Genomic DNA, 24663 nt, shown 5'->3' on the forward strand with positions numbered 1-24663 from the left:
ATTTGCTCATCGTGACGTAGCTGAATAAGATCGCAGATCCTAGATTTTTTCAACTCCTTCGACGGTTGTAAGTGTCTTCATAACCCCATGTAGAGGTCCCCGAGCAAAGTCTAGAAGTGAGTTCTCATGATCTTGAGTTGGCATGGCCATTCAGCATTTTCAGTAAAGTTGTCATAGTGTACAAGATACCCCAAAGTTCTCCAGCATATCCTGACTTAATGTATCCATCGTGCTTAGATTTTACTTAACTGCAAACCTTCTCAAAGCGTTACAACTATGGACCGTTCAGAAATTTCTTCAGCTGTGGTACGATTCGAAAACCTTTCCAGTATAATGGCTGATCTAATGTCATAACGCATGTCCTTTTTTCTATATTCTTGCAATTTTTTACTGTATGCAGAACACTCGAACATTTGGTATTAGTACTTGATGTTGAAATTTTGAAGAAATTCAGAGAAACCACACTGCTTATATCAAACATATCTAAGCTCATATATGTGTTTTCGATTTTTTTCTTGCTAAACTTAACGGCTCTTAGCTGGATTGTGCAAGGAATGTACTCTAGGCAGTTTGCCATGATATTCCGCTCTATGCAGCGTTCATCTATGCAGAATTCTACAGACGATTTGGTGCTTATATTTTCGTAAATGAATTTACTTGGTGATCTAGGATGGCTCTGGTCAACGGCCATAGATATGGTCGCTTACAAAACAGGCCAAATAACAGTCAGGTTCAGTGTTAGATATGAGTACACTTCATAAGACTCAACTGCTGGCGATTAATCGGGTACATTTGGTGGAGAAGCTTTCTGCTCTTTAAAAGATGCCTTTGAGTATGTGGAAAGACACGCAAACTCTATTCACGTCAGCGAGATAAGGTAGTGTTTAATTTAATAAATAAGATTAGAGATATTCTTCTTGTTGATCAATCCGTCTCAGATATGAAAGGTGTCTAAAAGCTAATGCAGTTGGTGCACTAATCTGCTACAGAGGGGAAGCTTACTAAAACTTTACTTACCGCTGAGAAATGTTGAGAATATTGAGAAATTCAAATTCTCCAATAAGTTTAATATGACAAACTGTGCGATTTGGCAGTCTGTTGTACAAGAGCAACTGTGCGAGTCAAAAAGACTTTAAGGTTTTATAGCTTGAAGATTAGTGTGATACATACGTTATCAATATAGCAACTTGATGAAATGAGTCAAGGTTGCAAAAGACGCATGGAATTTTTTTATAATGGAAGTTCATAGTTGAAAGGTGTTAAAATCGTACCTCAACTCAAGAAATTTCTAATCGGTCCAAAGGTGGAATCAGTTTGCATGCAGTACAACCGACGAGAGCGGGCGGGATGAAATGGGAAAAGTACGGGGTGTCATATTTCCGTTAGGCCTTGCAAATTCGAAATATTCGAGTTTAAACCCTGTGACATGCGGAACAAGAAGTATTTAGCTGAGAAAGAATGAATATCCAGGTGAGCTCTTAAGGTATAGTAAAGAGAAGCGCATTATTTGATGGACAAGTTGATAGGTCACTTGCGAAAGGACAGGCATCTCCGAGATTGTAAAGCTTTTTGTAATCTGCATCCACAACAATAGAAATCGGTTTAAAATAACATTGGCAGAGATGCTAATTTAAGCAGAGATGACACTTGACTTAATTATAATAGTATTTTACAATGTCTGAAGACAAATAGTATTCGATCTCTAAGTGATGCGGTGATTAAAGAAATAATTTTGAGGATGGACGGGGATGTTCGATTTTTAATTAGTGGTTTAGAGTGCAAAAAGTGTGCCAATAATTCGAGGGTTCTGTTTTGAGGTGCCAGGTAAGGCTAAACGGCTTATGCCGGATTAACTCCATCTTAAAATGCTGTGTAATTTAGAAATTATCAGTGGACATTGGCGTGTATTCCTTAATTCCTATAGGTTTAGAGGTTGTAAAGAAATTCAACAATTAATCGATTGGGTTCTTGCTTAGACCATTTCCCACCTGGACTTGGAGCAAATTCCGAATTTGAATGGAGCACACCTGCCGTGTTAGTAGGGGAAAAAGTGGCCATATTGAATCTTTGCAAATACTCCCTTGTTTTACCTGATGGGCTTATACCTGGAAGGACATGTTTCCTTCTCCATACAGGGGAATAAGAAATTTGTAATCTTGAACATTTTGTTAGGATTGAGATTTGACTCCTAACTCCGTTGAAGACTCTGAATATCTTGCACAGTTTTTTCAATGATCTTGAAGGCAGTTGTATAAGGACAACAATAATACAAGAAACTAGAAACGGGAAATCTGTTGCTGCTGGTTGGTGTGATTCAGATCTTTAAGAATCTTGGTAGAAGACTTCATGAGCAGTTTCTGATTCTCTTATAGCCACATATAAGCAGAACTGAAAGGAAATTCTACGAAATTATTAAATTTATTGAAACTTTAGCGTCATTAAAAGATTGTTTCACTTTTTCCATGATGCAGCAAGCTATGACACGATCTCAGCTATACTCAGGAGTGAGTAGTTGGCTGCCTTCAAGTTCGTTCATAAAGAAAAGGAATTCTGCAGTTAGTCAGTGTCATCAATCAATTAGATGTGAATCCTGACAAATGATTATGTTAGACATTTCTTTATTCACCTGTATGAAAACGGAAAATTGTCTCCCTGGTATAAGCCAAATCAGATGTATCAAGGAAGTAGTTACAAAGCTGCAATATGGACACTTTTCTCATTACTAACACAGCAGCTGTGCAGCATTCAATTCGGAAGTACCTCCAACTTCAGGAGCGAAATGGTCTATGCCTAAACCCAATCGAAAGAGGTTGGTATTGACCCACACACCTACCATCAGCTCCAGACGGATAATCTTACTTACCTGTAGATAAAAAGTGACTGCAAGATAAAATTGTGATCGAGCCACATGTTTGTGTAGAAAAGCCGATATGAAGTATTACGGTTTTGTGCTTTCTGCCAAGAGAAATCAAGTAGAAATGGCAGATCGAAAGATAATCTGATATAGATGATAACGAACAACTGCTGTAAAAAACCAATGTCATTGACAACGGATTAATTGTTGATCCAATCAGTTATGATTATTATTTTGTAATTTCGTCCCCGCCTTATAGACCTAAAAAAATGGACATGAAAACGAATTTGATGAAACTTTAAAATAAGGTGTAAGGAAAAAGTTGTAAAACATGAAGGTAGTGTATTCTTCTGTTTAGTTATTTTGGAATCTTTTAAAACGAGCTGCTTTGGTACCCGAAGAGAAAACAAAACCGTAGCAGGACATGATTAAGTTATCCACCAAAAACCAGTTCCTTTAGATATTACATTCGCGTACTAAAGTATCATTCAATTGTACCTAAGTAACAATTGTTTATTGTTTAATTTTTTATATGTTAAGATGTTCAACAGCAGATGATTGACTCCGAGGATTCTGCCATCTGCAAGGACACTTAAAATTGTGTAACTGCCGTTTAGTTTTCGACTCTCCTACAAGGAAGTAAAGTTTCACACTCTTAATAAAGAACAATGTTTGGATATTCCATACATGCAAAGACTCCATGTACATTTTTATCCAAGAGGGCGTAAGAATGAAAGCTCTACTACACGCCGATTCCAGTTGGTTTCAACTTATTGACCTAGGTTTTATACGACATAAGAACAATCAATCCTTACTGCACAGCACCTTGTTCATTTGCGACTATTCCAAGCTCCTTTTCAGACAGAAGGCCTAGAAAGCTTAACAATATTCCGTAACACTTATATTACACTTATGGTCGTAAGCTTGTAAAGGATTCAGAGGCAGATTATTGGTCTGAAACTATATTAAGAGATTTTTAGGATATTAGGTACGTGATTACCTTGTAGACCCTGTGAGTCCCCTGTTCAATCTAGTCCCTTTAAATGAATTACAATACGATTATGACTTTCTCTATATACTGCAGCCAAAGTTTACCGTTGGGATAAGGTCACCGTCTTAATCTTCAGATTCCTAATAGGGTTTTTGTCATGCAATTTCATTTTCTTGTAAATGTTGCATATTGATTTCCTCATCCAGACAATGTTCAATAGGATCCAAGATCCTTGATTTAGTAATCTCCTCCGACGCTTGTAAATGTTTTCACAAACACATGTAAGGCTCGCGAGCAAAGTCTAGCAGTTAGTTCTCAATGATGTTGAGTAGGCATAGAAAATCAAAATTTTTACTAATGTTGTCATAGTGTACAGGATACCAGAAAGTTCTTCTATACCATTTCCTGTCATAATGAATCCAGTCATGCCTAGAAACTACTTAAGTGGACACCTCATAAGGGTACAACTTGTGACAGTTAAGAAATTTCTTGAGCTGCAAGTATGATTTGAGACCTTTCCAGTGCAATGGCTGATCTATTGTGATTACACAAGTGCTTTGTTCACTTTTCTTGCACTTATTTACTGTATGCGGAAGAGTAGAATATATAGTGTTAGTATTTGATGTTGAAACAATGAAGAAAAAAAGGGGCAATACACTGCTTATATGAAAAGGAGAGGTGTGTACCTCAACATTACACAATCGTTCTGGCGAACCTCTCACAAGATGAATAGCTATTCAAACGTTGTTTGAGAGTATGAAATCGAGACGCGAGATGCGAGTGAGGATGAGGACAGCATTGACACACCAAGAAAATGAGTGTATAGCATTAGAGAGAAAGTGGATGACAAAACGAAGAGATGAGGTACGATATTCTTATCAAGACAATGCTACCGTAAAATAAGATTACTTTTTCATTCAAGCACTTGGATATGGAGAATTTTCAAAAAGAGACATGTGAAATAAATTACCTTCTCCGCTCTTGAAATTTGTCGCATTTAGTTACTAATCAAAGCGTACAGTGAGCTTATATGGAAAGATTATTTGATTAGCCCACTGATTGGTTGCTTTGCGATGTCGAGTGTTACTAAATTGGTACCGAACACTGGACAGAGTTGTAGATAAATCTTAATTCTTCTGTCATATGAAGGCCATAATTCAACAGATTCTAATCTATTACAGCTTGTGGCTTGCAATTGAAAAATAAAAATCTCATTAAGCTTCTTATCAAATATTACTATGTATGTTTGGTTGTAGTGCATGCTAACTGCTTGCATTCGTTTTGGTAAGGCAACAACACCTATCTCGACATCTCCTCTTAGTAAAATGATATATGAAGGTTTCGGTGTCTTATTAATTCTATGTTTTCTGAAAAAAGAATATAAAGGAGCCCCTTAGCAAGTTTTTTCATTATAGTCTTGGGGCCATACATAGAACCTGTTGGAAAAGTTGCGTATATGGCATTTCTCTTTTGGAATAGTTTGTATGGTAGTAGTGGACTATTTATGGGTTGGTCACGTGATCGGGATAGTGCGCAATTGCTACCAATATGGCCGACTAGCCAAAGTCAAACGTTTATGAAATAAAGCACGTATCTCCTAAACTAATAGTCCAATCTTCATGAGTTAAAAACCAAATGACGTAGAAGGTCACAGATTATAACAAAGTATCTAAATTGCTTGACTAATCATTGAAATAAACACCTATAAAAATAATTGTATATTAAAATTTGCATTTTTTATAATGGGTATATCTCATATTTTTAAACATGACAAGTAAATAGCTGGAATGGTCGAGGAACACGTTTTTTAACCTAAAACGGTATTAAAATATCTTTCATTTGACATATAAATCATTAAGATCGGTTAAGAAACAAAGGAGATACAACGAATTAATTAGGAGCATACCTGGGATATGTTGGAGAAAGTTGCGTATACGGCATTTTTTTTCGGATAATTTATGTAATGTTGATGGACTAATTATGGGTTTGTCACGTGATCGCTATGATATGCTTTCTCTTTTGGTGTTGGTTCAAATTTTAACCTTTTGCGGATAGATTTTGTTTAGAGTTACGTCACTTGCTTGCATATGTATTATTGAATTATAGTGAATTGGTTGTTTATAATACCTTTTTTCTGTTTTGTATCATTTCGGATAATTTTTTTCTACATCATTTGAAATGGAGGGAAGTGTGTATTCCTTCTTGGAGTGCTTTCAATTCGCTGCCCAGCGTTAAAGTACTTCATATGACTAAGGCAGCCCCGGTCATATGAAGTTCCAGGAGTAATTTCCAGGATGTTCTTTCTCAAGTTGGTCAAACTTCAGGCTCACTTTGGTGTGATGAGGGAGTATATCGATTGGCAAAGGAAATTCAATTGTGGTTTCCAGAACGGTTTTAAAAGATATTTCTAGGTCTAGGATCTTTTCATATTTCCAAAGTCATTATGTCATGTTTTGAAAACTATTTGCGTGGAATTGGACCAAGGAGACTCTCATTGAGGTTGATATATTTGGTCCAAATGTTGCAGAAAATGCTCTTAATGGTTCTCATTATCTCGGGGAGTGCATGCATACTTTCTAGTAGCAGAGACCATGGAACGTTTAAAGTGGCAGACATTTTTCAAGACCTGTGACTTCAGGAAATTCACAGACTTGATTGATCGTTTTCACGTATTGCAGAAAGTATTGAAAGAAGGAAAGGTTGATTCAATTCAGTTTGAAGTTGGGTAATTTCACCTTCTCATTCAACAACTTAATACAGACTTTAATTTATTTCTTAACGAAGGATGGGGAAGATCAAAAATGTTCAAGTATTGGATCGAATTCGTTCAAAACTTGTATCATATTTTACGAGACTTGATTCGTAGCGACAGGAAAGGTAATTGGGAACTGCATGTGTCCGCTTTCCGCAGAGCGCTACCATTATTATTATTATTATTATTATTATTATTATTATTATTATTATTATTATTATTATTTTTGCTTTGAAAAGATAAATTACATGAGGTGGGGAAGTACTCACTTTGAAGACAGTCTTAAACTTGCTGAAGAGCATCCAAACTTGTATGAAGACTTTTTACGAGGGCATTTCGTTGTTCAGCAAACTAAAAGACATTTCTGTAGTGTCGCTATGGATCAGGCATTAGAGCAGGTGTAGAACAAACCTGCAAAAGGCCCCAGTGGAATCATTGGAATAACCCGCAGAAGCCTGTAGCGCAAAGAAATCTCATTCAACATGAAAAGACTGCAATGAAACATCTTTTTCTTACTTTATGTCGGACGAAATTCTATGATGAATGCGTGACGCACCATGAGTTTTCAAAAACACAAACAGCTCATGATGAAAAACAGGTGACAAGACTTGTGAATTTCATCGCTGAAAGGGGCAACCCATTTGCCTTATCCGATGATGGAATTCAGAACATCATTACAGGTCGTCGTTTCACTGAAGAAGAAAAGAAATTTAAGCTAGAATGTGCTGATATAGGAGAGAAGCAATACCAGGAATTTAGGAAAGATGTTTTCGTTGAGAAAACAAAGAAACTGCTTTCACCCTTACACCGGATGAAGAACAATGTGTTTCATTCAGATCCAAAGAAATCAGTTGATGTTCAGAAGGAAACCATTGACGCCTTGCGACTTGTAGATATAGCACGTGAAAGAGGCTATTCAATCGATCGTCTGCTATGTTGGGAACTCACATCTAGCTCTTTTTACTTGATGAGAGATGGATTTCTCCGTAAATCTCAAAAGTCAGAAATGGTTTGTGAGCTTGAGAAAGATTTACCTGATGGAATGGTACTGAAGCAACTTCCCGGGTCCACTCTTCCAACCGCCACCATAATTGACTTCATGCTTCATGCTAGGACGGTAGCAGCAGCCGGTGGAAAGTCATTGCAAACCTTTGGAGGTCTAGTAAAGAGCATGTTTCAAAGAATACTCCATTTATCAAAAGGATCTGTGAGGGTAGATATTGTTATGGATGTTTACTTGGAAGGAAGTATAAAAATCGTCAGAGAGAAGAAGAAGAATGGCTTGTTATCCTATTGAAATTACTATATGTAACATGGAAACACCTCTACGAAAGGACATGAATTCGTTTTGGGCGTCTACACACAACAAGTACAATTCTCAACAGTTCTTTGCTCAATACATTATAGAACATGGTTCCCAGCACAATATTTCCATCTACATAAGCGGTCTTGGAATCAACGGGGAAAAGAGTGTACGCATTTTGAATGGCGAGTCTACTGATATAGAGGATTTAACATCACATCTTGAAGAAGCAGATGAAAGACTTGTTTTACATGTGAATCATGCCATCAGGTCATCGGAAATGACACGCGTTGTACTTGCTTCATCCGATGCTGATTCATTTGTATGTGCAACGCACTTTTATTCCTTGGAATTTAAGAAGAGAGATATTCTTGAAATGTGGGTTCTGTGTGGCACAGGGTCAACAACCAGATATTTACCAGTTCACACACTTATTGACTACATTCCAGAACCTTTTATCAACGTTTTGCCACCTGTTCATGCGTTGTCTGGATGCGATAGCACAAGCAAATTTTCGACAAAACACATTCCTGTTAAACGCGCGAAGGAGTCACCCGAACTTTTGGAACATTTTGGGAAGAATGAGTTAAACAATGTAATGGTTCAACAAGCTGACTCATACCTTGCAAGCACCATAAAAGCAAACTATACCACACTGGATGAACTCAGAGTTACGCAATATCACAGAATGAAACGTATTGATTTCACAAAGCTCCCACCATCATCATCAACACACTTACACATAAAAAGAGCATATCTTCAGTCATCGTTGGTACAATATACTTCAGAATTACACACCACTTAATCCAGCGAACTATGGTTTCCTAGAAGAAGACGGTGATTGGTTATCATCTGTAGTAGAAGAAAAACTTCCGCCGGATTTTCCTGTACCCTGCACATGCAAGAAATGTGCCAAAAGCACTGTCTGCAAGTGTCGTTTAGCAGTGATTTCGTGCTCGAAATTCTGTGAATGCGATCTGAATGGTTGTAATAATCCATATAACTAACATGCAAGCTGTAGTACCAAATAAGGAAGTTCATATAATAACATTGTATTATGTCATTCTTTTGTAACATTCAAAATTATGTTTATTTTTTTGTTGTTTTTGTTGACTATCTTACTATGATATCATTATTTGTACAATGTACACTACGTATTATTTCTGAAACTATAACAGTAGTTACTACATAATTAAAAACTATAAGTATTCAGAGAAAAGATTGTCATTAAAAGCTTGAACTTATCAAATTCTTCTAACTCCGAAGATTGTAACTTTTAGATTTAAATATTTTCCAACATCTTGCCAAAATATATTCATATCAAATCTTTTGATCAAACTCGAAATAATCCCATGCAGCAGTAACGAAAATGGAGCTCTATAAGTGTGTATTCCAATATACATAATGACGTCATCAACCCCTCCTTTGTGAGCGCAAAAACCTACGGAGCCTATTTATTCTTTAATACAAATCGTGCACAATCCCGTCCATGTGGAGAACCCATAATTAGTCCATCAATACCACATAAATTATCCGAAAAGAGAAATGCCGTATACGCAACTTTCTCCAACAAATCCCATGTATGCTCACAAGTTATTTGTTGTAGTTAAAAAACGTGTTTCTCAATCATTCCAGTTATTTACTTGCCATGTTTAAAACTATGAGTTATGCCCATCATAAAAAATGTAAATTTTAATATACAATTATTTTTTATATGTGTTTATTTCAATGATTAGTCAAACACTTTAGATAATTTATTATAGTCTGTTACGTTCTACGTCATTTGGTTTTTAAGTCATGAAGATTGGACTATTAGTTTAGAAGATATGTGATTTTATTCACAAACGTTGCACTTTGGCTGGTCGGCCATATTGGAAGCAATTGCGCACCATCCCGATTACGTGACCAACCCATAAATAGTCCACTAATACCATACAAACTATTCCAAAAGAGAAATGCAATATACGCAACTTTTCCAACAGACATGGTCTGGCCCCAAGACTATTATGCAATCGTGAAAATATTATCAATGGTAGACCGGAACCTAGTGAATCCTACACAACTCTGTATGTAAGCCCTAGTGAGCAGCAAGCACGCTAATTAAATGCATATTTGATAGCCTCCAGTGTTAACACAAGGAGAATTTCTTTAAATAATATATCCGTAAGAACACAACTCCTTGTATTAAACAGTTTCAATCAGGCTAACGATCAAGAACAAGGTGAGAGCGTTATGACTGCTAAGTAGATTTGTTTAAAAGAAAGCGCACTCAAATTTTATTGTATTTGCATTTAAACAGTATGTATAGCAGTTGCTCGATTATCATTGATAAATTTATTCTTATGTTTTTTTAAATTTGGTATCACAATATTTTGTCAATCCCAGGGACCCACCTAAAACAAACCGCTGTTCATTCCCATAACTATATGACTGTGATACCCTCGTCTTATTAAAGGGAGAAATAATTTTACGGTTTTTATAAAAGATACACATTTGTATAATGAGTTAAGTAGCTTTAAAAGCACTACTGCTTCGTTTTTATAACCTAGGTACAGAACAGAAGATTCTGCGGCCTCCGATTCATTATTGAATTTCTTTACTAGCTCTAAGCCATTACGAATTAAGGAATACATGCTGATGTCCACTGCTGATATCTAAATTTCACAGCATTCTAATAATGACATAAGCCAGCAGAAGACGTTTAGCATTACCGGGCACCTCGAAATAGGACCCTCGAATTATTGGCACGCTTGTTGCACCCTAAACCACTAATTAAAAATCGAACATTCCCGTCCATCCTCAAAATTATTCGCTTGTTACCCATCAATTGACCATCATTTTAACGCTCTTTCTCTTTACTATACCACATCAGCTTACCGTGATATTCATTCTTTCTCAGCTAAAGACTCTTTTTCCGCATGTCACTGGGTTTAACTCGAATATTTCGAATTCGCAAGTCCTAAGAACAATATGAGCAGCTATATTTTTCGCATTTTAACCCGCAAACTCACTTCGGTTGTAATGCATGCAAACTGATTCCACACGTTCTAATGCAATTATCATGGCGGATGTCGACACCTACTGTTATTATCTTTTTATCTAAATGCATCCTGATATTTAAAATTAGTAATACCATTATTTCTGCAGAAACCTACAGTCGGCAACCTTGTAGATAAATGTTAGTTCTTCACCTATACGAAGGTCATAATTCACCTGATTTTAGTCTATTACAGCATGTGATTTGTAATTGAAAAATCCTAATCTCACTACGCTTCTTATCAAATTTTACTATGTATGGTTAGTTGTAGTGCATGTAGTCTGGATTTTTAATCTTTCGTCATTTTCTCTGTCTAATTAAAATATATATCCATAAGATATAAGTTAAAAATATCGCTTAACATAATTTATATACGTACTGTACTTAACGCAGATTTTACTTGCCATTTTTCGTCTACACCACTGAGTGTAGAAGAACTCTTAGTTCTACGTGTGGGTTTTAAATCTCAGTACACCAAAGACTCTCCTATATTCAGCGCAGTCGAATTGACATTCTTCTGCAATGAAATATTATCACACAAGGAAGATGGCATTAGCTCAACGTGCCCATCAGATGACAAAGTGTCTCCTCAAAATTACTTTAGAACCTCTGTGATCATAACAGTATTTTAGAAAAATTTATTAATCTTGCTAACGTTAGTCTGACGTTTAGTAAATCCTCCAGAAAATTTCGTGGCCGAATTATGAAGGTTCCTTAAGTTGTTAATTTCTTTAATCTTCTGATACCGTATTTGCCTCCAGGGCTTCAATCTGTTGAGTATAGTGATGTGCAAATTTTTCATAGAAAAGATGACCAGCTGCGTGAGAAAACGGAACCATTAATTTAATAGCTTTCAAATAAAGTTTCTAGTCCCCTGTTGAATCTAGTCCCTTTGGATGAATTACAATACGATTATGACCTTCTCTATATACTGCAGCCAAAGTTTACCGTTCGGATAAGGTCACCGTCTTAATTTTGAGGATTCCTAATATGTTTTTTGTCATGCGATTACATTTTCTGGTAAATGTTGCATATTGATTTCCTCATCCAGGCAATGTTCAATAGGATCCAAGATCCTAGATTTAGTCATCTCCTCCGACGGTTGTAAATGTTTTCATAAACACATGTAAGGGTCGCGAGCAAAGTTTAAAGTTTAGTTCTCAATGATGTTGAGTAGGCAGGTACATTCTTTACTATACCATATGCTAACCGTAATATTCATTCTTTCTCAGCTAAAGATTTTTTGTTCCGCACGTCACAGGCTTGAACTCAAATATTTCGAATTTGCAAGTCCCAAGAACAATATGAGTTGCTGTACTTTTCTCATTTCAACTCGCAAGCTCACTTATTGTTGTACTGCATGCAAACTTATTCCACTCGTTCTAATGCAAGTATCATTGCGGATCTCGACATCTACTGTTATTATCTTTTTATCTAAATGCATCCTTATATCTACAATTAGTAATACCATAATTTCTACAGAAAACCACAGTCGGCAGCCTTGTAGATAAACCTTAAATTTTTTGCTATATGAAACTAATTTTTCAACAGATTTTAGTCAACTACAGCGTGTAAGTTGCAATTGAAAAATGCTAATCTCACTACGCTTCTATGTCTGGTTGAATGTAGTGCATGCAAACTGATTACATTCTTTTTGATAACAGAACAACACATATCTCGACATCTCTTAATAGAACATTTGAATGTTTCTGTAACTTGGTAATACAATGTTCTCTGAAAAAAGTCTGAAGTAACGATCTATGCACATATCGGTGTGCTTTGGCTTTCTTCTTACCACTGTTAACGGCTCTTAGCTGGACTGTGCAACGAATGTACTGTAGGCAGTTTGCGTAGCCATTTTTAGTTCACACCATTGCGTGTAGAAGGCCTCTTCCTTCTGCATGTGTGTTTTAAAACACAAGACAAAAGAGACTGCAATATTCACCGCAGACTTATTGACATTCTTGCGCATTGGGACTATCACAGAAGGTGGCATTAGCTCGTGTCGCTCTGATGATAAACTGATGCCCACAAAAGTCCTGTAGAACTTCTTTTATCGTAAGAGTATTTGGGAATAAAGGATTAATTTTCCTAACGTTGTGTCTGACGTTGAGTTAATCCCCAAGAAATTTCGTGGCCTTCATTAAGCACTGTTCGATAACAATATCACTTGGAACTTCGCTCAATAAGGACTCCTTCTGCGAATTGTGAATGTTCCTTGAGTTGTTAATTTCATGTAATCTCTGATACCGTATTTGCCTCCAGGGCTTCCATCGGAGTATAGTGATGTCAAAATTTTTCATAGAAAGGATCACAAGCTGCGTGAGAAAACGGAAGCATTAATTTAATTGCGTTCAAATGAGGTTCTTCACCCCTGTTCAATCTAGTCACTTACCATTGCAATTCGATTATGACCTTCTTTATTTACTGCAGCCAAAGTTAAAGATTAGGAAAATGTCACCGTCCTAATTTTGTATTCCCTAATATGGTTTTGGTCATGCAGTTTCATTTTCTTGTAAATGTTGAATCTTGATTTTGTCATCCGAACGTCGTTGAATAAGAACGCAGATCCTAGATTTTGTCATCTCCTCCTACGGTTGCATAACCACATGTAGAGTCCTCCGAGCAAAGTTTAGAAGTGCGTTCCTAATGATCTTGAGTAGGCATGGCCATTCAGCTTTTGCACTAAAGTTGTCATAGTCTACAGAATACACCAACGTTCTTCTATACCATTTCCTGACATAGTGTATTCAATCGTGCCTAGAAATTACTTAACTGCAAACCTCCTAAAGGGGGTACAACTTTGGACCCTTCAGAAATTTGTTCAGCTGAGGTACGATTTGAACACCTTACCAGTATAATGGATGATCTAATATAACGCATCTGGATTGTTCATTTTTCTTGCAGTTGATGAAATAAATCACCCGGACCCCAAGGTCGATCAAGTGTTCCCGGAACGGTTCGTAACAAGTAAATAACAGAGCTATATCACGGAATGCGAGGCAGTAAATAAAAACAAAATCCACACTTATCATTGTTGAACGAAAAATACCTCAAAAGTACCCTTAATGATAAATGTATTGATATCAACTATCAAAAATACGTTTAGAAGATCGGGACATTCAAATCCTCCAATAAGCTTAATAAGAGTGTGCAATATGGCAGTCTGTAGTGCAAGATGAACCGTGCGAGTCAGAAAGACGTTAGGTTCTATAGCCATAAGATTAGTGTGATAGATACGTAGCGTTATCAATATAGCAGCTTGATAAAGTGAGTCAATGTTGCAAAAGACGCCCCGAAATTTTTTATACACGCAAGTTTAACGTTCAGGCTAATCGAAAGTTAATAACAGTATCTATTGCTTTCTTTCGGCACCGAAACGAGGAAGTACTCGAACACTATTACTAAGAAAGAAAATTCATTGATTCTTCTCCAAGATGTAGAAAGTGAGCCTAGGAAGTATTATATCTTTCAGGTTTAAAAGCAGCCAAAGTTAAAGGTTCGGAAAATGTAACCGTCTCTTGTACAATCAGAAGGCCACAAAGCTTGACAACTTTCCGTAAAAGTTACATTACACTTATGGTCGTAAGCTTGTAAAAGAATCAAATGCAGGTTATTGGTATTAAACTCTAATAGCAGATATCTAGGTAATTAGATAGGTGTTACCTTGTTAACCCAGGCCCGCTCCACTTGGCTTGTGAGAAAAGTCCGGCCAATGAATCTATAAAGTTAGAACTTTAAAGCACTGATTCGCGATAGAAAGTAGTTATACAGGCCAGGTAGAAAAGGTGTAGAAACACAGACATCAAGAAAATTAACAATTGACATAATTTTTTTTCTGTACTTAGGTTACATTAGGAGAGTTTCATTTAAGAACACCTGAAACATATAAAACTTCCCAGGCTCCCTTAGTAATAGTGTTCGAGTACTTTCTCGTCCTGGTGCCCAAAGAAAGTAATAGATACTGCTAGTTATATAGCCTGAAAGTTAAACTTCCGTATATAAAAAATTCCGAGGCGTCTTTTGAAAACTTGACTCACTTCATCAAGATGCTATATTGATAACGCTACGTATCTATCACACTAATCTTCGGGCTATAGTACCTTAAAGCCTTTCTGACTCGCACGATTCATCTTGCACTACAGACTGCAAAATCACACACTCTTATAAGCTTATTGGAGCATTTGAATTTCTCGACCTTCTAAACGTTTTCTCACGGGTGAGTAAAATTCTGGTAAAATTCCCCTCTGTAACAGTTTAGTGCACAAACTTTATTAGCTTTTTTACACCTTTCATATCTGAGACGGAATGGTCAACAAGAAGAATTTCGGTAATCTTATGTATTAAATTCAACACTACCTCATTTCACTGACGTGAATAGAGCTTGCGTGTTCTGTCCATCGACTCAAAGGTATCTTCTCAAGAGCAGAAAGCAATTCCACAAAATGTACCCGATTAAACACTAGCAGTTCAGGTTTACGAAGTGCACTCATCTCTAACACTGAACCACACTATCATTTGGCCTGGTAGGTATCCGAGCATATCCATGACAGTGGAGGAGAGCCATCCTAGATCACCAAGTAAATTCCTTTACAAAAATAGAATTACCAAATCGTCTGTAGAATTCTGCATAAGTGATCGCTTCTTATAGCGGAATATTATGGCAACCTGCCTAGAGTACATTCCTCGCAGAGTCTAGCTAAGAACCATTAACATTGGCAAGAGTAGGATGAAACACACACATATGTTCTTAGATCTATACTTCAGACAGTTTTCAGGGAGCAAAGTTTTACGAACCTGCAGAAACATTCAGATATTTAGCTAAAAGAAGATATCGACATACGTGTTGTTGTTTTATCAAAACGAATGCAAGCAGTTAGCATTCACTACATCCAACCAGACATAGTAATATTTGAGAAAAGCGTAGTGATATCATAATTTGTGAATTTCATCTTACAAGGTGTAATATTCTAAAATTTGTTGAAAAATTAATTACATATTGCAAAAGATTTAAGATTTATCTACAAGCCTGCATGCTGTGATTTTCAGCAGAAACAATGGTATAACTAATTGTAGATATCAGGATTCATTTAGATAAAAAGATAATAATAGTAGATGTCGAGATCGTCCATAATACTTTCATTAGAATAAGTTTCATTAGATTTTTCAATCACATTGTCCCACGTAAAACCAACCGCTGTTCGTTCCCGAAGGTACAGGTTTGTGATACTCTCATCTTATTCAAGGCAGAAGTAAATCAATGGTTTTTTAAATTAGACGCCATTGTATAATCTGACTTAAGGAGCTCTAAAAGCACTACTGTTTCGTTTTTAGTACCTTGGTACACATCACAATATCCTACGGCTTCGGATTCATTGTTGAATTTTTTTACTAGCTGTAAGCCAATATGAATTAAGTAATAGATACCGATGTCCACTGCTGACTTCTACATTACAGCATTGTAAAAAGAACATAAGCCGGCCTAAGTCGTTTAGCAATACCGGACAACTCAAAATTGATCTCTGTAATTATTTACGCGCCTGTTGCAGTCTAAACCTCTAATTAAAAATCAAACATCCTCGTTCATCCTCAAAATTATTTCTTCAATCACCGCATCACTTAAAGTTCGATTTAATCTCCTATTAATATCTTTTTCAGACATTGTAGAACACTATTACAATGAAGTGAAGTGACATCTCTGCTAATGTTCTCATTTTAAGGCGATTTCTTACGTAGTGGATGCATATTACAAAAAGGTCCACAAACTGGGGGATGCATGTCTTATCGTAAGTGACCCATCAACTTGTCCATCTTTTTAAAGCGCTTTCTCTATCCTTATCTTATGAGATCACCGTGATATTCATTTTTTTTCATTCTTGTTCAGCTTGTCACTGTGTTTTAACTCGAATATATCGAATTTGCAAGTCCTAAGAACAATATGATCTGCCTTACTTTTCCCATGTCAACCCGCCCGCTCTCGTCGGTTGTACTGAATGCAAACTGAATGAAACTTATTCTAATGAAAGTATTATGGACGATCTCGACATCTACTGTTATTATCTTTTTATCTAAATGAATCCTGATATCTACAATTAGTTATACCATTGTTTCTGCTGAAAATCACAGCATGCAGGCTTGTAGATAAATCTTAAATCTTTTGCCATATGAAATTAATTTTTCAACAAATTTTAGAATATTACACCTTGTAAGATGAAATTCACAAATTATGATATCACTACGCTTTTCTCAAATATTACTATGTCTGGTTGGATGTAGTGAATGCTAACTGCTTGCATTCGTTTTGATAAAACAACAACACGTATGTCGATATCTTCTTTTAGCTAAATATCTGAATGTTTCTGCAGGTTCGTAAAACTTTGCTCCCTGAAAACTGTCTGAAGTATAGATCTAAGAACATATGTGTGTGTTTCATCCTACTCTTGCCAATGTTAATGGCTCTTAGCTAGACTCTGCAAGGAATGTACTCTAGGCAGGTTGCCATAATATTCCGCTATAAGAAGCGATCACTTATGCAGAATTCTACAGACGATTTGGTAATTCTATTTTTGTAAAGGAATTTACTTGGTGATCTAGGATGGCTCTCCTCCACTGTCATGGATATGCTCGGATACCTACCAGGCCAAATGATAGTGTGGTTCAGTGTTAGAGATGAGTGCACTTCGTAAACCTGAACTGCTAGTGTTTAATCGGGTACATTTTGTGGAATTGCTTTCTGCTCTTGAGAAGATACCTTTGAGTCGATGGACAGAACACGCAAGCTCTATTCACGTCAGTGAAATGAGGTAGTGTTGAATTTAATAATTAGATTACCGAAATTCTTCTTGTTGACCATTCCGTCTCAGATATGAAAGGTGTCAAAAAGCTAATAAAGTTTGTGCACTAGACTGTTACAGAGGGGAATTTTACCAGAATTTTACTCACCCGTGAGAAAACGTTTAGAAGGTCGAGAAATTCAAATGCTCCAATAAGCTTATAAGAGTGTGCGATTTTGCAGTCTGTAGTGCAAGATGAATCGTGCGAGTCAGAAAGGCTTTAAGGTACTATAGCCCGAAGATTAGTGTGATAGATACGTAGCGTTATCAATATAGCATCTTGATGAAGTGAGTCAAGTTTTCAAAAGACGCCTCGGAATTTTTTATATACGGAAGTTTAACTTTCAGGCTATATAACTAGCAGTATCTATTACTTTCTTTGGGCACCAGGACGAGAAAGTACTCGAACACTATTACTAAGGGAGCCTGGGAAGTTTTATATGTTTCAGGTGTTCTTAATTGAAACTCTCCTAATGTAACCTAAGTACAAAAAAAATTATGTCAATTGTTAATTTTCTTGATGTCTGTGTTTCTACACCTTTTCTACCTGGCCTGTATAACTACTTTCTATCGCGAATCAGTGCTTTAAAGTTCTAACTTTATAGATTCATTGGCCGGACTTTTCTCACAAGCCAAGTGGAGCGGGCCTGGGTTAACAAGGTAACACCTATCTAATTACCTAGATATCTGCTATTAGAGTTTAATACCAATAACCTGCATTTGATTCTTTTACAAGCTTACGACCATAAGTGTAATGTAACTTTTACGCAAAGTTGTCAAGCTTTGTGGCCTTCTGATTCTGCGTAGCAAGGACACTAAGTGAACATGGAAAGTGCCGAAAGAGAAAAAACAACTTTGGGGTAATATCTGCAACGATCAAATTTTAATATGCCATTGAAGCCACGACAATTCAATCACAGTCCTAGAGTAACTTGGAGATCAAACTAGAGGGACAAAAATTTACAAACAGTTTTCGAAGGAATAAAGGAAGCTGTATATGGACAACATTAATACAAGAAACTAGAAACGGGAAATCTGTAGCTGGTGTTCAGTGTGATTCAGATCTTTTAAGCAACATAGTAGAAAACTTGATGAGCAGTTGCTGATTTTCTTGTAGCCACATATAAGCACAACTGAAAGGAAATGCTACAAAATTAATAAATTTAAAGAAATTTTAGCGTCATTAAAAGATTGCTTTCACTTTTTTCATGTTGCAAGAGGCTGTGACACGAACTCAGCTATACTGAGGACTGAGTAGGTTGCAGCCTAAAAGTTCCTTCAAAAAGAAGAGTTCTGAAAGTTTGACAGAGACTTCAACCAACCAAATGTGAATCCTGACACAGTGGTACCGTTAGAAAATTCTTATTCGCCTGTATGGAGATGGAAAAACGCCCTCCCTGGTATAAGCCATATCAGATATAACAAGAAAGCAGTAACAAAGCTTCAGTATGGCCACTTTTCCCATTACTAACACAGCAGCTGTGCAGCATTCAATTCGGAAGTACCTCCAATTCAATGAGTGACATTGTCTTAGTGGTTTGTGAAAGAGGTGGTTTGTGAAAGAGGTGGTTTGTGAAAGAGGCTAGCATCTGCTCCAACCAGATAATCTTACTTACCTGTAGATAAAAAGTAACTGCAAGATAGGATTGTGAACGAGCCACACGTTAGTGTAAAAGAGCCGATATGAAGTATTCAAGCGAACTCTGCATTTTGCCTCACTTTTCAATTGATATTATCTGACTTTTTGATACAATTCCGTTCTTACATTTTATACTAACCGATGACTAACAAGAGGCTTTTTTATGTTCTAAACACTCCTTTGGTATTACTTAATGAGCTCTTTTCAGTGGTAAATGATAGAAACATTACCATAATTGCGTTTTTCACTTGTATTTAAATGCGTGAGAAGGTAATGTTTATTTTAGTCTATTACCAGTTTCAAACTCTTGTTTCGCCCTATAAAATAAGCACCTTTTCAACCGTAAATATCTAACAATTTATGGTAATTCAGTTATATTTATTCTTAAAAATTTTGGAATTTAAAAGTGAGTGCATTTACTAAGCAGAATGGAGTGTTTCGAAACTTGGATACAACCTTGCTGATGGTTACTTACCGAGACGAATAAGAGTTAGTTAAAAGAACGGAATTGTCATTCATTCTCTTTTTATATTTACAATAGAAGTGGGTCTACTTAATATGGCTAAAGGAGCTCTTTGGAAGATGAACCACACTTCTGAAGATCATTACTTAATCATGTATGTTAAAATCAAATAAAAGAATCAGTCGTAAATTATCAAATATTTATAAATGAAGAGGGGCGAGTACTGCGAAAGGTGTGTATGTTATATAACACCAAATCTTGCTTATTGTTAGTTTGTAACAAATTTTAGATAAAACGATAGATCGCAATTGTCGTAAACTGTCATGTATTTATAATTGAAAAACTAGATAATTCAGTAGTGCGAAACAAGTTATCAGAATATGAAATAGTATTTTGCAGATCGCTAGTTGCTGGGATACTTAAAAATAAATGAAACAACGAAGCACTCATAAATTGTCATATAACTACATTAGAAAAGGGAGTCCTTTGCGTATGGGAAAGGTGTGTTTTGGTGTATAAAGCAGACTGTTGATGATCCTTTGTTAAATCAACTGTTTTAGAATAAAATAAATTAGAGAATTCACGTAAATTATCGGATATGTAGTATTAAAAATTAGGTCATTCTCTAAAGTGAATGGTGTGTTTGAATTCTGATACAGAAATTTAGCGATCGCTAGCGGAAGGCATAATTAAGAATAAAATAATAATAACACAATACTCAGTTATTTAATATGAAATGTGAGTTTATTCAATACCTCCAAACGAGTATTTAGAAGCTGAAGTAGTTTCTTGCTGATAGTTTAGTTACTGACATATTTAAAAATAACATAAGAGAAAGAATGAGGTAAATTGACGAATATTTAAGATTGAAAAGTTTCTTCACTGATAGGGCGTGAGCTGTGTTTTGGTATATAAAAAGAACTTTTCGTGATAGTCACTGAAACCTTTAACTTAAAAAAATAATATAACTGTCGTAGATTCTCAGATATTTACTATTAAAGCCGATTCTATGTAGTATAGTAAAGATGTGTTTTTAAGCTGAGGTAGACTCCTGCTAATCGTTAGTTACTGACATATATAGTAGAAAATGAAAGATCGGAATAGTCGCAAATATTAAGACATTATCAAGCGAAAAGTGATTGCATTCTGTATGATGAAAGTATTGTTTCCAAGACGAATTAACTCTTGCTGATCGTTAGTTACTGAAATATTTTACAATAAAATAAAAGAATGGAGTTGTCGTGAAATGCCAGGTACAATTAAAAATTGAGAAAAAAACGGTATTGTCGTTATTTCAAAGATATGTAATATTGTTAGGAAACTCCTTTTAGTTTACCGTAAGAAGAGTTTAGAAGACGAAGCACACTCTTGCTGATCGTTCGTTAACATATTTGTGACCAAATGAGAAATCGGTATTGTCTTAAAATGAAAGAAGAATTGTCTTAAAATGTTAGATATTTATAATTGAAAAGTGGGGTGATATTTTATTGCGAAGAGACTATATCAAAAATGAACCAGACTCTTGCTAACCATTAGTTAGTGAATTAATTAAGTATAAAATAAAAGAAAGCAAGCGTCGTAAATTTTCAGAGATTTTAAATATGAAAATTTTTCCATTCAATAGGTCGAAACTAGTGGTTGGAAGTAGAAGTAAACTCTTGCTGACGGTTATCCACATATTTAAACATAAAACGAATAACCGGGATTGTCCGACATTGTCAGATATTTACAATTGTTAAAAGATTTAATTGTACTAAATTGTGTGATATAATTAATGAAATTGAGTCAGTTGAGTTGGGCGAACGTTGAGCTTGGAACATGTAGCAGACTCTTCTTGATGGTTAATCACTGAAATAAACAAAAAAAAAATAGAACGTTATTTTCCTTCATTGTCAGCGTGTTACAATTGAAAACTTGTTCCATTTCATTTGGGCAAAAGGAACATTTCATCTGCGGATATGAAAGTGACACTCATTGTCGTTTTACTGACTTATATACGTACAAGAAAAACAACGGAATAGGGCAAATTGTGAGATAATTGCAACAGAAAGTTGAGTCCACTGAACATCTCGAAACGACTGTTAAACGTCACGCACACTTTCGCAGATGGTTAGTTACTGACATATTGAAGCACAAAATGAAGGATTGGAAACGATTTGCATGCAGTACCACCAAAGTAAGCTTGCGTGTTGAAATTGGGAAAGTGCAGCAACTCAAATTTTCATATTACTTGCAAATTCGAAATATTCGAGTTTAAACCCTGTGACGAGTGGAACAAGAAATCTTTAGCTGAGAAAGAATGAGTATCAAGGAGAGCATAAAGTTTAGTAAAAAAAAGCGCGTTTAATGTTCGATAAGTTGATGGGTAACTTGCGATAGGATAAGGATCCCCGAGCTTGTGAAGCTTTTTGTAATATGCATCCAGTACGTCAGAAATCATCTTAAAATGAGAACGATAGCAGAGATGTCACTTGACTTCATTGTAATAGTTTTCTATAATGTCTGAAAGTTGATATTAATAAAAGATTATATCAATCTCTAAGTGATGCGGTGATTAAAGAAATAATTTTGAGGATTCAAGGGGTTGTTCGATTTTTAATTAGTTGTTTAGAGTGTAACAAGAGCGCTAATAATTCGAGGGTTTCATATGGAGGTTACGGCAAGGCTAAACGGATTATGCCGGGCTATGTCTTCCTTACAACGCTGTGAAATTTAGAAGTCAGCAGTGGACATCGGCATCTATTAATTAATTCGTAATGGCTTAAAGCTAGTAAAGGAAGTCAACAATGAATCCAATGCCCTAAAATCTTGTGTTGTGTACCTAGGTCTAAGACGATGCAATAGTGCTTTTAGAGCTCTTATACAATGGCGTACTATGTAAAAAAACGTGGATTAACTTCTCCCTTAATAAGACGTGGGTATCACACACGTATAGCTTTGGGAACTAACAGCGGTTTGTTTTGGGTGGGCCCTCGCAATTGAAAAATGTTGGGATACCAAATGTAAAAAACAAGTATTAATTTATCAATGATAATCAAGCAATTGCTATACTTCCCGTTTATATACAAGTAGAATATTATTTGAGTGTGCTACCTGCTGAAGAAATCTACTTAGCACCCATAACTGTCCCACCTAGTTCTACTAATTAAAGCATACAATGAGATTACTAATCAAAGCATACAATGAGATTACTAATCAAAGCATACATTGAGATTATTAGAATAGATGATTTGATTAGCCCACAGTTTGGTTGCTTTCTGATGACCAGTGTTTCTAATTTGGTAGAGAACACAGAAATCTGTGGCTGTTGTTCAGTGTGATTCAGATCTTTTAAGCAACATAGTAGAAAACTTGGCTACGTGGCTAGTGGAATTGAGCAGTTGCTGATTTTCTTGTAGCCACATAAAGCACAACTGAAAGGAAATGCTAAAAAAATTAATAAATATAAAGAAAATTTAACCTCATTAAAAGATTGCTTTCACTTTTTTCATGATGCAACAGGCTGTGACAAGAACTCAGCTATACTGAGGACTGAATAGGTTGCAGCCTAAAAGTTCCTTCAAAAAGAAGAGTTCTTTAAGTTAGACAGAGTCTTCAACCAACCAAATGTGAATCCTGACAAAGTGGCACTGTTAGAAAATTCTTATTCGCCTGTATGGAGATGGAAAAATGCCCTCCCTGGTATAAGCCAAATCAGATATAACAAGAAAGTAGTAACAAAGCTTCAGTATGGCCACTTTTCCCATTACTAACACAGCAGCTGTGCAGCATTCAATTCGGAAGTACCTCCAATTCAATGAGGGAAATGGTTTTAGTGGTTTGTGAAAGAGGCTACCATCAGCTCCAACCAGTAAACCTTACTTACCTGTAGATAAAAAGTAACTGCAAGATAGGATAGTGAACGAGCCACACGTTAGTGTAAAAGAGCCGATATGAAGTATTCAAGCGATCTCTGCATTCTGCCAAGAGAGTTGGTATACGAATGGCCGGTCTGATATAGATGATAACGTACAACAGCTGTAAAAATAAGTATGTCATTCACAACGGTTAATTGTTGATCCAATCAGTTATGATTATTATTTTGTGAAATCATCCCCGCCTTATAGACCTAAAAAAATGGAGATGATGTCGATCTTGATAAAACTTTAAATGAAGGTGTAAGGACAAGATAAAAATTATGAAGGTGGGTTATTTTTTAGTTTACATATTTTGGAATTTACCACGAGCTGCTGTGGAATCATTTAACACGAGCATATCCACGGCCGTTGACCAGAGCCATCAGAGATCACCAAGTATATTCCTCTACAAAAATACAAGCACCAAATCGTCTGTAGAATTCTGATTAGGTATTCGCTGCATATAGCGGTATATCATGTCTAGATGATTTGAATATAGCGGTGCATTTTTAGTAGAGCCGTTAACATTGGCAAGAAAGTCGAAATACACATATATATGTGCCTAGATCTATATTTCAGACTGTTTTCAGGAAACATATCATAAAATATGCAAGCAGTTAGCATTCACAACTACTAACCATACATAGTAATATTTGGTAAGAAGCGTAGAGAGCAAGCAAGCGCCCACAAATCCTCGGTAGAATTCTGCATAGATGATCGCTGCATATAGCGGAATATTATGGCAAACGGCGTAGAGTACATTCCTCGCACATTTCAGCTAAGAGCCGTTAACATTGGCAAGAAGTTAAATGAAAGGCTGAGATAGATCATCTTACTTCTTGATGTAACTTCAGACTGTTATCAGAGAACATTGTGTGACGAAGGTACAGAAACA

This window comes from Thermobia domestica, chromosome 9, assembly GCF_964235325.1.
Source record: "Thermobia domestica chromosome 9, izTheDome1.hap1.1, whole genome shotgun sequence".
NCBI lineage: Eukaryota > Metazoa > Arthropoda > Insecta > Zygentoma > Lepismatidae > Thermobia > Thermobia domestica.